The following is a 14,611-nucleotide window of genomic DNA, read 5'->3' on the forward strand; positions in this document are numbered from 1 at the left end:
ATTGTTAAGATAATGTCTCAGTCAATATGAATGAATCACACTGATGGAGAATTGCTACTCTCCTGCTTTGTTTCCCATTAAGATAAGGTAGATCAGTAGATGCTTTTCTTCTGGGAGTACAAGTCATCAACCATTATTTCTCAGTAATTGTTTCCCTTATACCTATTGTTGCTTACAGGGATATCAAAATTAAAGCTCGGTTTTATTCCAACTTTGATTTTAGTTGAACTCCACAAAATGAGCCAATGTGTCCAAGGCAAACTGCTGCATTACTGGGTCCAGTTGGTCGTTCCACTTTGCAGAAAGAAGCAGTCACTGTTTGCGCTACATTACAGAAGGAATGACCGAGAAGCTTTACAGAGTATTATTAGACGCTGGTGACATGACTAGTCTGCAGAGAGCATTGGCAATTCTACAACACGTGGAGTGCACTGGGCAAAAGGTGCCCAAACAAGTAAGAAGCTATCATAGGCATTACATATTTTAATGGGAAAAACTTGTCAAAGTTTAATCATTGATGTTAGCAAGATGTTAGTTTAATATATTGGAATTGGAAAACCTTGTCAAAATTTGCTCATTGATGTTAGCCAGAAGACATGCATTTGATATTTTTGAGTGGGACGCCCTTGCTGTGAGCAGCGTCGATTATTTTTTCCTATTCCTGTGTTCAGTTTAGAAGTAAATAGTTACTCTGCTGAGATATTCCTGTGTTAAGAGTTTGTTCTGAATAATGTCTATGTAATGCCAGGCCTTGTGTTTGATTGCAATGTTGAGCTTGGAATGTTGTGGCATGCGGCATCACAAGCTGTTCACCGTGCCTCCTGAGAATAATGCTTCGTATTGTTTTGCATGTCGATCTAATGCCAGTGATTTGCTTGTTAAGAAGATCATCCTCTTCTGTTGTTTTCGTGCTTAAGAAGTTCATCGTCTTATGTTTCATTCATAGCCTATACGACAAGTCGGGTAGGTTAGACGTGAAACCATATGATCTTCCGACCAACTCATGATATTAGGTCGTGATTGGATCGTCGTTTTTCAACCAAAACCGCTTGTAAATGATGCTTGTAAATAAAAGCAGATGGTCTCGGGCGAAGCGCTTGGTTGGTCGATTTCGACTAGTAAAATATCGGTAGTACTTCACACACGATAAAAACGCTGAACGACACTCGGACGATTGCTAATACAGTCGTTAGCTGCTGTTTCAGCCTTGCCCATGGATGGCATGATACGCACGTCGTGCATGTATCGTCTGGTAATGTTGTCCATATAGCAGTGCTCGTAAAATATACACTGGTCTCTCAAATTACACGCGTAACCCGCCGGTTTTGTTTACAGACCTCGGGCCCTCGGTTTCATTACGCCTGTATTTTACGCGTTGTTTCCGATGACGAGTAAATTACACTTGTATGTTAATACAGGTTTGAAATAAACCAGAGCTCCCAAGCGCGGCCTTACCGTTTCATGTCGTCTTAGTTTCTCGAAGGTGCTCATAGGTGTCCGATGATCCTGGCTTCCTGAATGAGCAGTGGGCGCTGTATCAGACCATCCGTAGGGCTCCGTCGTCCTTCGAGTTGTTGTGCTCGTCGTGGCGCCGAGCATTGTTAACATCGTCAATGAACATGAGGATTCAGGAGATGACTTTATTTTGACTGGATGACACTAGGGACCCACTAGGGCCATAGCCGTACGTATGCAAGTGCCTCCTTATTATGTACAACTATTTTTTTTTGCTTCCTCCTGGTTTCCTGAGATCACGGTCCCACACCATTGTCAACCTATGTAGTCAATATAAACGAGAGAATTGCACAAGGTGCGGCCGACAGCTGGGACCAAGCAGCTCGAGAAGTATTTGTGTTTTTGAGGCGTAAGTACTGCAGAGTTTTTCTTGGCGATTATTTCATTGTTTTTCAGAGAAGAGCAGGGTATTAACTAGGCGGGTTGTGGCCCGTCTAGCCCAGGCCAGATATCTAGCCCAGATATTAACTTTTTCAAGATGAAAATGGCTAGCCCAGCTATATGTTTTTTTGAGGAATACCCAGGCAAGGTCAACTTGTTATTCTCCGCCCCGTTGGGCTGCAAATCTTTCCTAGGAGGGATGCATTAGGCTTAACAGGAAAATGGGCTTTAAAAAATAATAAATGGGATGTAATTATAAAAACTGGGCAGTAACTATAAGAAAATGCACCAAACACGAAATTAGTTTATAAAATATTATTTATGGATTTTGAAAATCTTAAATTTTCATTGTTGCGCGCGCAATGTTTCATTGGATTTTTACGTAATACAAATTTATATTTAATCTGACTAGAAATTTCGGGATAAAAATATTTTGGATCCCATCAAAATGTGGGAAATTTTATTGAATTCTCTCTTCAATGGTTGGTTGAAATTATTAATCGTTATCCTAGCTAGAAAATGGGTTGTGCTTTTAACAAACTATAAATGGGTTGTAGTAAATTCCATTAGAATTCAAAAATGGGTTGTACATTCTTACAAATCGCAAATGGGCTATAAGTTCTCTGCCACACACTTGTGGGCCTACTAAGTTGACGCGTCCCCTAAAAAAATAAGTTGACGCGTATGCAAGGCTTTGTCAACTTATTATAGTCAACACACGGTTCTAGCAGCAGTGGCCGTTCACTACAACAGGAACCCCCCCTTCAGCAACGCATCAATGTGTTGCCTTTTGTCAATATAGGCGTTGCTAAGGTCTACACCAACGGATTTATATGCGTTGCCGTTGGTGGCGTTGGAAGAGCCTACAACAACGTATACACATGCGTTGGTAACTGGTGCGTATAAATGTTGTAAGATAGCAACATATAAACTAAAGCCTAACAACACAACATATGTGTTGGCGATTACCCTGCATAGATGGATTAGTTGCTACGTAGTCCCTCCGTTCCTAAATATATGATGTTTTGGTAGTTCAATTTGAACTACCAAAACATCATATATTTTAGGAACGGAGGGAGTAGAATATTAGGCAATGCTGGTAGTATACAGGAGATGTAATATAGTAAGAAAGACCTCATATATTAAATCAACAATGTTGTTTTACAAAGAACACATTGTTGCTTTACAAAGAACGCTATCAGCTTGTACACATGTATTTTACAAGAACATGTGCACTCTATACAGAAACAGGTCGAAGCTTCCTTGAAGGAAAGAAAGAAACTAAGCTCATCACATGAGCATCTAGACTGACATGTTCAGCCTTCATTAACTAAAACCAAAATCATTAGTTTCTCCTGGCATCCATAACTCCATATACTGAAGATAGTTCATGCCAATTGCAGCTATAGTAAACTGCATATGCTTCATCTCTCTGCTAGCAATGAATGAAATACGAACAGTTAATATAGTATTGTGGGTAACAATAAGTTCTCGATGAATTTAGGTGCAAGTACCAGCCAAGAATTTCTTTCTTATTTCGAGGTTATCCCTTTGGAGTTATGTAAAAATTTAGATTCACACAATATAAGCAAAGGAAAAACATGCAAGTAACAAAAAATAATTGAGGCAATATTCCTATAAATTTGGTAAAGTGAAGGCCCAGCCACATATTCAATTAATAATGTTGACTGCAATGGGTGAACAGATTGTGCTAAATGCGGAAGAGATGATAAAGCTAACCACAACTTATGCTTGTAAATATTGGGTCATGTTCAATTATACAATCAGAAATTGTAGGAAACAAAATACAAATTAGAAAAGGCTCAATGTTACTTTGGAGCTTACCTTTTTATTGGTTTGCACTTCCGAAGTCAGAGCATAGGCACATGCACAGAGTAGTTGTTACAGTTAATTATCCTACAATCATATGCATCAATAATCAAGATTCTTGAGAAAGAGAAAGAGAAAGAGAAAGAGAAAGATTCTTGAGAAAGAGAAAAAAATACTATTGCACAACATGAAAAACACATACACAAATTACAATAGAAATTACCTCTAGTGATATTATTTTTCTAATCAAGAAATCACATCTGAAATAATCTAGAAAGAGTTGGCACCAAACTAATCAATATTTTCAAAAATGATATCAAATACATGGGGTAAACGTTTTGGGGGAGAGAGATCAATCTAAATGAACAATTAACATGACATATAAAGATGAATCCATATACACACACCGCCTGCACAAACAAAAAGAGGGAAGGGATCAATGAACACCACACCTACATGACGTCATTGACGTACTGCCATCATCGCTGGTCATATTTACCTTCCCAGCTTGCAGCACTCATTCAAATGCGCAATCTGATTACCTCGGGTAGATTTATATCTTTAATATTATGTGTAAACCTGCAAGACTATAGTTCACTAAGTAACAACTTAAAATTCACATACTGGTGAGAATAAAAGATGTGAAGTGGCATCTCGTGAAGCATTTTTTGTTGTGATGCATCCTTCTGATCTAAAGAAGATTGCAGTTCATCATAATATGTGAATAAATACAAACATATGAGAATTTAGAAGTACCTAAAGTTAAACAAAATCATCAAATCGATCAAATTTACATACACACTTACGCATGCTAGCAAGTGTGAGATGTCTAGACTATGATTCATATACCTTTTTAATATGTAGGTATGTATAATCATGCTTAATATTACTGAATAAGAAGTAGTTATGCACTTGGAATATTACTGCCTTCTTGACGACAGAAGCTTTGGTAACATGAGTGAATAAATAATGCGCGATCACCCTTGTTTCCATGGAAAACTAGATTCTCTCCTGATAAGCCTCAGAGGATGCAAGCATTGATATAAACAAGATTGGTGGACAATAGTCATCTGAGGCAAAATAATTACTTTGTTCTGCAGTGTAATCTAGCACTCTAGAGTATGATATACATCTAGAGAAATAAGTACATATGGATATACAAATATGACTATGGTCTGAACTACTAAAGCAGAAGATCACCAGCAGAAACCTGCATAGCAAAATTAGAGGATCAGGTTTCCTTCAACAACAAAAAGAAGAGAACACTAGCCATAATTTAACTAAAGTAAATGGTCCACCCATAGCACGAGTGGAAGGTTAGAGAAGATAGGGAACCAAATTCCAATGGAATTATAGAAGCCACCCTGTTGTTAAATCGGGGGGAACAGATTAGTGGAAATAATAGAATTGTCACGTTCTTCAGGGAGATAATCCAGGTGAGCGATGAGGTAGGCAGTAGGCGACCATGGCAGCCTCCCTGGGAGAGAGCGGCCATAGTTATTGGTATATCCAGCCATCATCTACGACGCCACGACGACAAACCCTTGGTAGCCATGCCACATAAAGCACCAGAGACGATAAGAACATAGGGGAGAAGTGTCTCACAAAACTATCGGCGCCGGAGACGATGTAGACGTGGCGGAACAGCGCCATCCAGCCTGTGGCAGCGACCGCGCGTTCGGAGATGCGGGGGGTAGTGAGCCGACCAACCGGAGGGGCAGGAGCTGCGACCACGACCCGTGGCGACTAGGTTGATGCAGGGGCACGGGCAGGGTGTTGAGGACGTCGCGGTGGTGGAGGATCGGCGGGAGGAGCAGGGTCGGCGAGCTATGCCGCGAGAGAGCGCCGGAGCTCGCCCAAATCATAGGAGGCGACGGCGGCGGCGCACGCGGCATCGTGGTTATGGAATCCTGGTAGGAGAGGAATCGGGGGAGGGGGGAAGAGATGGATAAGGAAAATTGTTTTTTTAACAATGTTTGGACGGAGGAGGTAAATATGGAGGTGGGCACGTGGAAGTTAGCTGCTATTTTGAAGGGAACGAGGTGATCAGCGCTAAGTGGGGAGGTGGGAGGTTTAACTAAACAACGCATAGTTTGTTATCATTGGTAGATATGAGTTGCTATATGGGGGTTCTTGTTGTAGTGGTTGGATGTCTATCCAACGCATGTCGTGCTTCTTCTTCAATCTCGGATATTCTTAGCTTCGGCTGCCCAAAAAATGATTCCTCCCCCTGACATCTGGGGCGCACCATTTCGGAGGCTGACCTGTGGGCCTACTAAGTTGGCGCGTACCAAGGGCTTTGTCAACTTAGTCAATATAAATGATTCTAGCTTCAGTGACCGTACAATGTCCATCCAACGGTCGTAGTGCTTCTTCAACATCTGGTCTCCTTGCTCCAGCCGCCCAAAGCAGCGTCGGTCGTGCCGCATGCTCCTGCCTCCCGTGGCCGGCTGTGCTGCCGCGGAGGCCTCACCGCCCCCTACTATTCACACTGCAGCCGAACCAGTGAACCCTCGTACTCCTCTCCGCGCGGGCTTCCACTGCCGCATCTTCCCCGGCTCCGCGTCGTCCCCTTCCTAGGCCTCGCCGTCGTCCACCGCCCTGGTGCTCTCGGTGCGGTGTGGTCAACATGGTCAAGGAACGACTTCCATCGGACGTGGACTATACGTGGAGAGGCTGACAGCTGGGTCCACGGCCACAGCAAGGAAGTGCCTCCTTATTACGTGGAAAATAATGATACCTCCACCTGACAGCAGAGACCCACCGGACGGGCCACCGTATTTCGCAGAAAAAAAGTTTCCCCCTGACTGCTGGGACCCACCAGCTACATCTTCGCACACAAGGAAGTGCGTCCGGGCAAAAAAATGATTCTCCCCCCTGACTGCTTGGACCCACCAACTACATCTTTGCACGCAAGGAAGTGCATCCGGGCAAAAAATAAAAAATCGATTCACCCCCCTGACTGCTGGGACCCACCATCTACATCTTCGCACGCAAGGAAGTGTCTGATAGTCGGGACCCACCTGGTCGAAGCGTACGTAGCGTTGTCATTCTGGTCGCGAACGTGTATGTACATACTGGTGGATGTAGAGGCGCGCATGTCTCGTAGTAGAGGCGCGCACGTGTCATAGTAGAGGCGCATGTAGCATGTACACATACGTACAACGGCCAAGGTGCAAAAAAGAAAATACGGCCACGTGCATACATACGGGCGGGGTCTCGAACGCCTACTCGCGCATACGTACGGCCAGGGCTCGTTGCTACGTCTCGAGCTTGTGTTGGTTTTCCCCGAAGAGGAGGGGGTGATGCAACACAATAGCGTAAGTATTTCCCTTAGTTTTTGAGAACCAAGGTATCAATCCAGTAGGAGGTCACGCGCAAGTCCCTCGTACCTGCACAAAACGATAGCAACTCGCAACCAACGCTTAGGAGTTGTCAATCCCTTCACTGTCACTTACGAGAGTGAGATCTGATAGAGATAATATTTTTGGTATTTTTGATATAAAGATGCAAAGTAAAAAGTAAAAGCAAAACAAGTAAAATAAAGTAATGGATATTGATATGATGAGAATAGACCCGGGGGCCATAGGTTTCACTAGTGGCTTCTCTCAAGAGCATAAGTATTCTACGGTGGGTGAACAAATTACTGTTGAGCAATTGATAGAATTGAGCATAGTTATGAGGTTATCTAGGTATGATCATGTATATAGGCATCACGTCCGTGACAAGTAGATCGAAACGATTCTGCATCTACTACTCTTACTCCACTCATCGACCGCTATCCAGCATGCATCTAGAGTATTAAGTTAAAAACAGAGTAACGCCTTAAGCAAGATGACATGATGTAGAGGAATAAATTCATGCAATATGATAAATACCCCATCTTGTTATCCTCGATGACAACAATACAATACGTGCCTTGCAACTCTTTCTGTCACTGAGTAAGGACACCACAAGATTGAACCCAAAGCCATGCACTTCTCCCATTGCAAGAACTACCAATCTAGTTGGCCAAACCAAACGGATAATTCGAAGAGACTTGCAAAGATAACTCAATCATACATAAAAAATTCAGAGAAGAATCAAATATTTTCCATAGATAAGTTGGATCATAAACCCACAATTCATCGGTCTCAACAAACACACCACAAAACAAAGATTACATCGAATAGATCTCCACAAGAGAGGGGGAGAACATTGTATTGAGATCCAAAAAGAGAGAAGAAGCCATCTAGCTACTAGCTATGGACCCGAAGGTCTGAAGTAAACTACTCACACTTCATCGGAGAGGCTATGGTATTGATGTAGAAGCCCTCCATGGTGGATGCCCTCTCCAGCGAAGCTCCGGAACAGGCCCCAAGATGAGATCTCGTGATACAGGAAGTTGCGGCGGTGGAATTAGGTTTTTTTGGCTCCTTGATCATACGGGGATACGTAGGTATATATAGTAGGAAGGAGTATGTCGGTGGAGCTCCGAGGGGCCCACGAGGCAGGGGGCGCGCCCAGGGGGCGCCCCCCACCCTTGTGACCTCCTCGGAAACTTCTTGGAGTAGGGTCCAAGTCTCCTGGATCACGTTCGGTGAGAAGATCACGTTCCTGAAGGTTTCATTCCGTTTGGACTCCGTTTGATATTCTGTTTCCTCGAAACACTAAAATAGGCAAAAAACAGCAATTCTGGACTGGGCCTCTGGTTAATAGGTTAGTCCCAAAAATAATATAAAAGTGGGAAATAAAGCCCAATATAGTCCAAAACAGTAGATAAAGTAGCATGGAGCAATAAAAAATTATAGATACGTTGGAGACATATCAAGCATCCCCAAGCTTAATTCCTGCTCGTCCTCGAGTAGGTAAATGATAAAAGAATTTTTGATGCGGAGTGATACTTTGGCATAATTTCAATGTAAATCTTCTTAATCATGGTATGAATATTCAGATCCAAAAGATTCAAGACAAAAGTTCATATTGACATAAAAATAATAATACTTCAAGCATACTAATCAAAGTAATTATGTCTTCTCAAAATAACATGGCCAAAGAAAGTTATCCCTACAAAATCATATAGTCTGGTTATGCTCCATCTTCCCCACACAAAGTATTTAAATCATGCACAACCCCGATGACAAGCCAAGCAATTGTTTCATACTTTAACATTTTCAAAACCTTTTCAATCTTCACGCAATACATGAGCGTGATCCATGGATATAGCACTATATGTGGAATAGAGTGGTGGTTGTGGAGAAGACAAAAGGAGGGAAGATAGTCTCACATCAACTAGGCGTATCAACGGGCTATGGAGATGACCATCAATAGATATCAATGTGAGTGAGTAGGGATTGCCATGCAACGGATGCACTAGAGCTATAAGTATATGAAAGCTCAACAAAAGAAACTAAGTGGGTGTGCATCCAACTCGCTTGCTCACGAAGACCTAGGGCGTTTTGAGGAAGCCCATCATTGGAATATACAAGCCAAGTTTTATAATGAAAAATTCCCACTAGTATATGAAAGTGACAAAATAGGAGACTCTCTATCATGAAGATCATGGTGCTACTTTGAAGCACAAGTGTGGTAAAAGGATAGTAGCATTGTCCCTTCTCTCTTTTTCTCTCATTTTTTTATTTGGGCCTTTTCTCCTTTTTTTTATGGCCTCTTTTTTCTCTTTTTTTCATCCAGAGTCTCATCCCGACTTGTGGGGGAATCATAGCCTCCATCATCCTTTCCTCACTTGGGACAATGCTCTAATAACGATGATCATCACACTTTTATTTTTCTTACAACTCAACAATTACAACTCGATACTTAGAACATAATATGACTCTATATGAATGCCTCCGGCGGTATACCGGGATATGCAATGATTCATGAGTGACATGTATGAAAGAATTATGAAAGGTGGCTTTGCCACAAATACGATGTCAACTACATGATCATGCTAAGCAATATGACAATGATGGAGCGTGTCATAATAAACGGAACGGTGGAAAGTTGCATGGCAATATATCTCGGAATGGCTATGGAAATGCCATAATAGGTAGGTATGGTGGATGTTTTGAGGAAGGTTTATGGTGGGTGTATGATACCGGCGGAAGGTGCGCGGTATTAGAGAGGCTAGCAATGGTGGAAGGAGGCGTATAATCCATGGACTCAACATTAGTCATAAAGAACTCATATACTTATTGCAAAAATCTAGAAGTTATCAAAGCAAAGTATTGTGTGCATGCTCCTAGGGGGATAGATTGGTAGGAAAAGACCATCGCTCATCCCCGACCGCCACTCATAAGGAAGACAATCAATAAATAAATCATGCTCCGAGCTCATCACATAACGGTTCACCATACGTGCATGCTACGGGAATCACAAACTTCAACACAAGTATTCTTTGAATTAACAACTACTCAACTAGCATTACTCTAATATCACCATCTTCATATCTCAAAACAATTATCAAGCATCAAACTTATCTTAGTATTCAACGCACTCAAAAGAAAGTTTCACATATCTTGAACACCAAGTATATTAACATTAAGCAAATTACCATGCTATTAATGACTCTCAAAATAATCTAAGTGAAGCATGAGAGATCAAGTTTCTTTAAAACAAATCCACCACCGTGCTCTAAAATATCTAAGTGAAGCACTAGAGCAAAAATTATCATGCTCAAAAGATATAAGTGAAGCACTATGAGCAAAACTATCAAGCTCAAAAGATATAAGTGAAGCACATAGAGTATTCTAAAAAATTTCAAATCATATATGGCTCTCTCAAAAAGGTGTGTACAGCAAGGATGATTGTGGTAGACTAACAAGCAAAGACTCAAATAATACAAGACGCTCCAAGCAAAACACATATCATGTGGTGAATAAAAATATAGCTCCAAGTAAATTACCGATGGAAGTGGACGAAAGAGGGGATGCCTTCCGAGGCATCCCCAAGCTTTGACTTTTTGGTGTCCTTGGATTATCTTGGGGGTGCCATGGGCATCCCCAAGCTTAGGCTCTTGCCACTCCTTGTTCCATAATCCATCAAAAGAATTCACCCAAAACTTGAAAACTTCACAACACAAAACTCAACAGAAATCTCGTGAGCTCCGTTAGAGAAAGAAAACAAAAGACTACTTTAAGGTACTGTAATGAACTCATTCTTTATTTGTATTGGTGTTAAACCTACTGTATTCCAACTTCTCTATGGTTTATAAACTAATTTACTAGCCATAGATTCATCAAAATAAGCAAACAACACATGAAGAACAGAATCTGTCAAAAACAGAACAGTCTATAGTAATCTGTAACTAAAGCAAACTTCTGGAACTCTAAAAACTCTACCAAAATAGGAAGTCCTGGACAATTTGTTTATTGATCAGAAGCAAAAAGAATCAACGCAAAAGCACGTTCCTGTGATTTATCATAACTAAATTCGTGCGCGCAAAGTTTCTGTTTTTCAGCAGAATCAAATCAACTATCATCGTAGGTTATCCTATAGGTCTTACTTGGCACAAACACTAATTAAAACATAAAACCACATACAAACAGAAGGTAGATGGATTATTTATTCCTAAACAGAACCAAAAACAAAAAACACAAAACAAAATTGGGTTGCCTCCCAACAAGCGCTATCGTTTAACGCCCCTAGCTAGGCATTGAGAATTTTAATGATGCTCACAAGAAAGTCAAGAATTGAAGCGCAAAGAGAGCATCATGAAACACGTGACAAACACATCTAAGTCTAACATACTTCCTATGCATAGGCATATTATAAGCAAACAAATTTGCAAGGCAAACAAAAACTAGCATATGCAAGGAAGAACAAAGAGATGATAGCAATCTCAACATGAAGAGAGGTAATTTAGTAACGTGAAAATTTCTACAACCATGTTTTCCTCTCTCATAATAATTACATGTAGGATCATAAGCAAATTCAACAAAATAGCTATCACATAACATATTCTCAAGTTGACACTCTTCCAAAATAGTGGGATTAACATTAACTAAAGTCATGACCTCTCCAAACCCACTTTTATCAAAAATACCATAAGATTGAACATTCTCCAAATATGTGGGATCTAAAGTTGACACATATTATTGCAAAAAATCATTATCAATCTCATATTCATCATGGGACTTAAATAAATTTTCAAGATCAAAAGAAGAACCACCCCAATCATGATCATTGCAACAAGTAGTAGACATAGCAAAACTAGCATCCCCAAGCTTAGGGTTTTGCATATTATTAGCACAATTGTCATCAAGAGAACTTATAGTAAAATCATTGCAATCATGCTTTTTATTCAAAGAGTTATCGTGAATCTCTTCATAAAGTATTTTATCACAATTTCTAGATTCACGAATTTCAAGCAAAACTTCATAAAGATAATCTAGTGCACAAAACTCCCTAGCAATTGGTTCATCATAATTGGATCTCTTAAAAAGATTAGCAAGCGGATGAGGATCCATAAACTTTTAGCAAGCGAAGATGCAAGCAAAAAAGAAGGTACAAGCAAACATAAGATCGAACGGAAGAAGGGCGAATAAAACGGCAAGGGTGAAGTGGGGGAGAGGAAAACGAGAGGCAAATGGCAAATAATGTAATGCGAGAGATAGAGATTGTGATGGGTACTTGGTATGTTGACTTTTGCGTAAGCCTCCCCGGCAACGGCGCCAGAAATCCTTCTTGCTACGTCTCGAGCTTGCGTTGGTTTTCCCCGAAGAGGAGGGGGTGATGCAGCACAGTAGCGTAAGTATTTCCCTCAGTTTTTGAGAACCAAGGTATCAATCCAGTAGGAGGTCACGCGCAAGTCCCTCGTACCTGCACAAAACGATAGCAACTCGCAACCAACGCTTAGGGGTTGTCAATCCCTTCACGGTCACTTACGAGAGTGAGATCTGATAGAGATAATATTTTTGGTATTTTTGATATAAAGATGCAAAGTAAAAAGTAAAAGCAAAACAAGTAAAATAAAGTAATGGAGATTGATATGATGAGAATAGACCCAGGGGCCATAGGTTTCACTAGTGGCTTCTCTCAAGAGCATAAGTATTCTACGGTGGGTGAACAAATTACTGTTGAGCAATTGATAGAATTGAGCATAGTTATGAGGTTATCTAGGTATGATCATGTATATAGGCATCACGTCCGTGACAAGTAGATCGAAACGATTTTGCATCTACTACTATTACTCCACTCATCGACCGCTATCCAGCATGCATCTAGAGTATTAAGTTAAAAACAGAGTAACGCCTTAAGCAAGATGACATGATGTACAGGAATAAATTCATGCAATATGATAAATACCCCATCTTGTTATCCTCGATGGCAACAATACAATACGTGCCTTGCAACTCTTTCTGTCACTGAGTAAGGACACTGCAAGATTGAACCCAAAGCCATGCACTTCTACCATTGCAAGAACTACCAATCTAGTTGGCCAAACCAAACGGATAATTCGAAGAGACTTGCAAAGATAACTCAATCATACATAAAAAATTCAGAGAAAATCAAATATTTTCCATAGATAACTTGGATCATAAACCCACAATTCATTGATCTCAACAAACACACCGCAAAAAGAAGATTACATCGAATAGATCTCCACAAGAGAGGGGGAGAACATTGTATTGAGATCCAAAAAGAGAGAAGAAGCCATCTAGCTACTAGCTATGGACCCAAAGGTCTGAAGTAAACTACTCACACTTCATCGGAGAGGCTATGGTGTTGATGTAGAAGCCCTCCGTGGTGGATGCCCTCTCCGGTGGAGCTCTGGAACAGGCCCCAAGATGGGATCTCATGATACAGGAAGTTGCGGCGGTGGAATTAGGTTTTTTTGGCTCCTGTTTTGATCATACGGGGATACGTAGGTATATATAGGAGGAAGGAGTACGTCGGTGGAGCTTCGAGGGGCCCATGAGGGAGGGGGCGTGCCCAGGGGGGGCGCCCCCCATCCTCGTGACCTCCTCGGAAACTTCTTGGAGTAGGGTCCAAGTCTCCTGGATCACGTTTGGTGAGAAGATCATGTTCCCGAAGGTTTCATTCCGTTTGGACTCCGTTTGATATTCTGTTTCCTTGAAACACTGAAATAGGCAAAAAATAGCAATTCTGGGCTGGGCCTCTGGTTAATAGGTTAGTCCCAAAAATAATATAAAAGTGGAAAATAAAGCCCAATATAGTCCAAAACAGTAGATAAAGTAGCATGGAGCAATAAAAAATTATAGATACGTTGGAGACGTATCACTCGTGTACATGGCTGGGTCGGAACGGAGAAACTGCGTCGTCGTCGTGTTCATGGGGAGGCAACGGAATGCGTCGTGTTTATGGGGAGGCAACGGAATGCGTCGTGTTCATTGGGAGGCAATGGAACGCATGGGAGCCAACCGGCTTGGACGGAACAAGCGATGGAAACGAAGCCTGGCGTACCGCAGAATGGAGGAAACGGCCTTGTGTTCGACCGGCCACGTTCGAAACGGAATCCTGTTCATCGGAAGGGGTCTGGCGTACCGCAAAACAGAGGAGACGGACCTCCTACTGTCGAAACGGGGGTCCTGTTGATCGAGAGGGGTGTGGCGTACCGCAAAACGGACGAAACGGACTTGTGTTGGAGCGCTACGGTCAAAACGGGGGTCCTGTTCATCGGGAGGGGTGTGGCGTACCGCAAAACGGGACTCCACGGGATACCGTTCATCTCCACCGTCGACCTCCTCCAGCCTCCACGGGCTACCGTCGACCTCCTCCAGCCTCCATGGGCTCCTGTTCATCCAGCCTCCACCGCGCGCTACTCCATCGGCTATTGTTCAACCACCCCTCCACGGCCACCCCTCCACCGTCTACTGTTCATCCAACCCTCCACGGGGTCGTCCTGTTCATTCACCCCCCACCGCTCACTGTTCATCCAACC

General features: G+C 42.0%; 1 long non-coding RNA gene across 1 annotated transcript; it reads right to left on the minus strand.

Moving 5' to 3' along the window:
• Positions 1-3,012: 3,012 nt before the first annotated feature.
• LOC119281374 lies at positions 3,013-5,720 on the minus strand. The gene is made up of 2 exons (XR_005138391.1): positions 3,742-5,720; positions 3,013-3,328 (listed from the first exon to the last, which is right to left on the minus strand). It is a non-coding gene; the product is annotated as an uncharacterized LOC119281374 (long non-coding RNA).
• Between the last annotated feature and the right edge of the window lie 8,891 nt (positions 5,721-14,611).

This window comes from Triticum dicoccoides, chromosome 3B, assembly GCF_002162155.2.
Source record: "Triticum dicoccoides isolate Atlit2015 ecotype Zavitan chromosome 3B, WEW_v2.0, whole genome shotgun sequence".
In the NCBI taxonomy this organism is placed as follows: Eukaryota; Viridiplantae; Streptophyta; class Magnoliopsida; order Poales; family Poaceae; genus Triticum; species Triticum dicoccoides.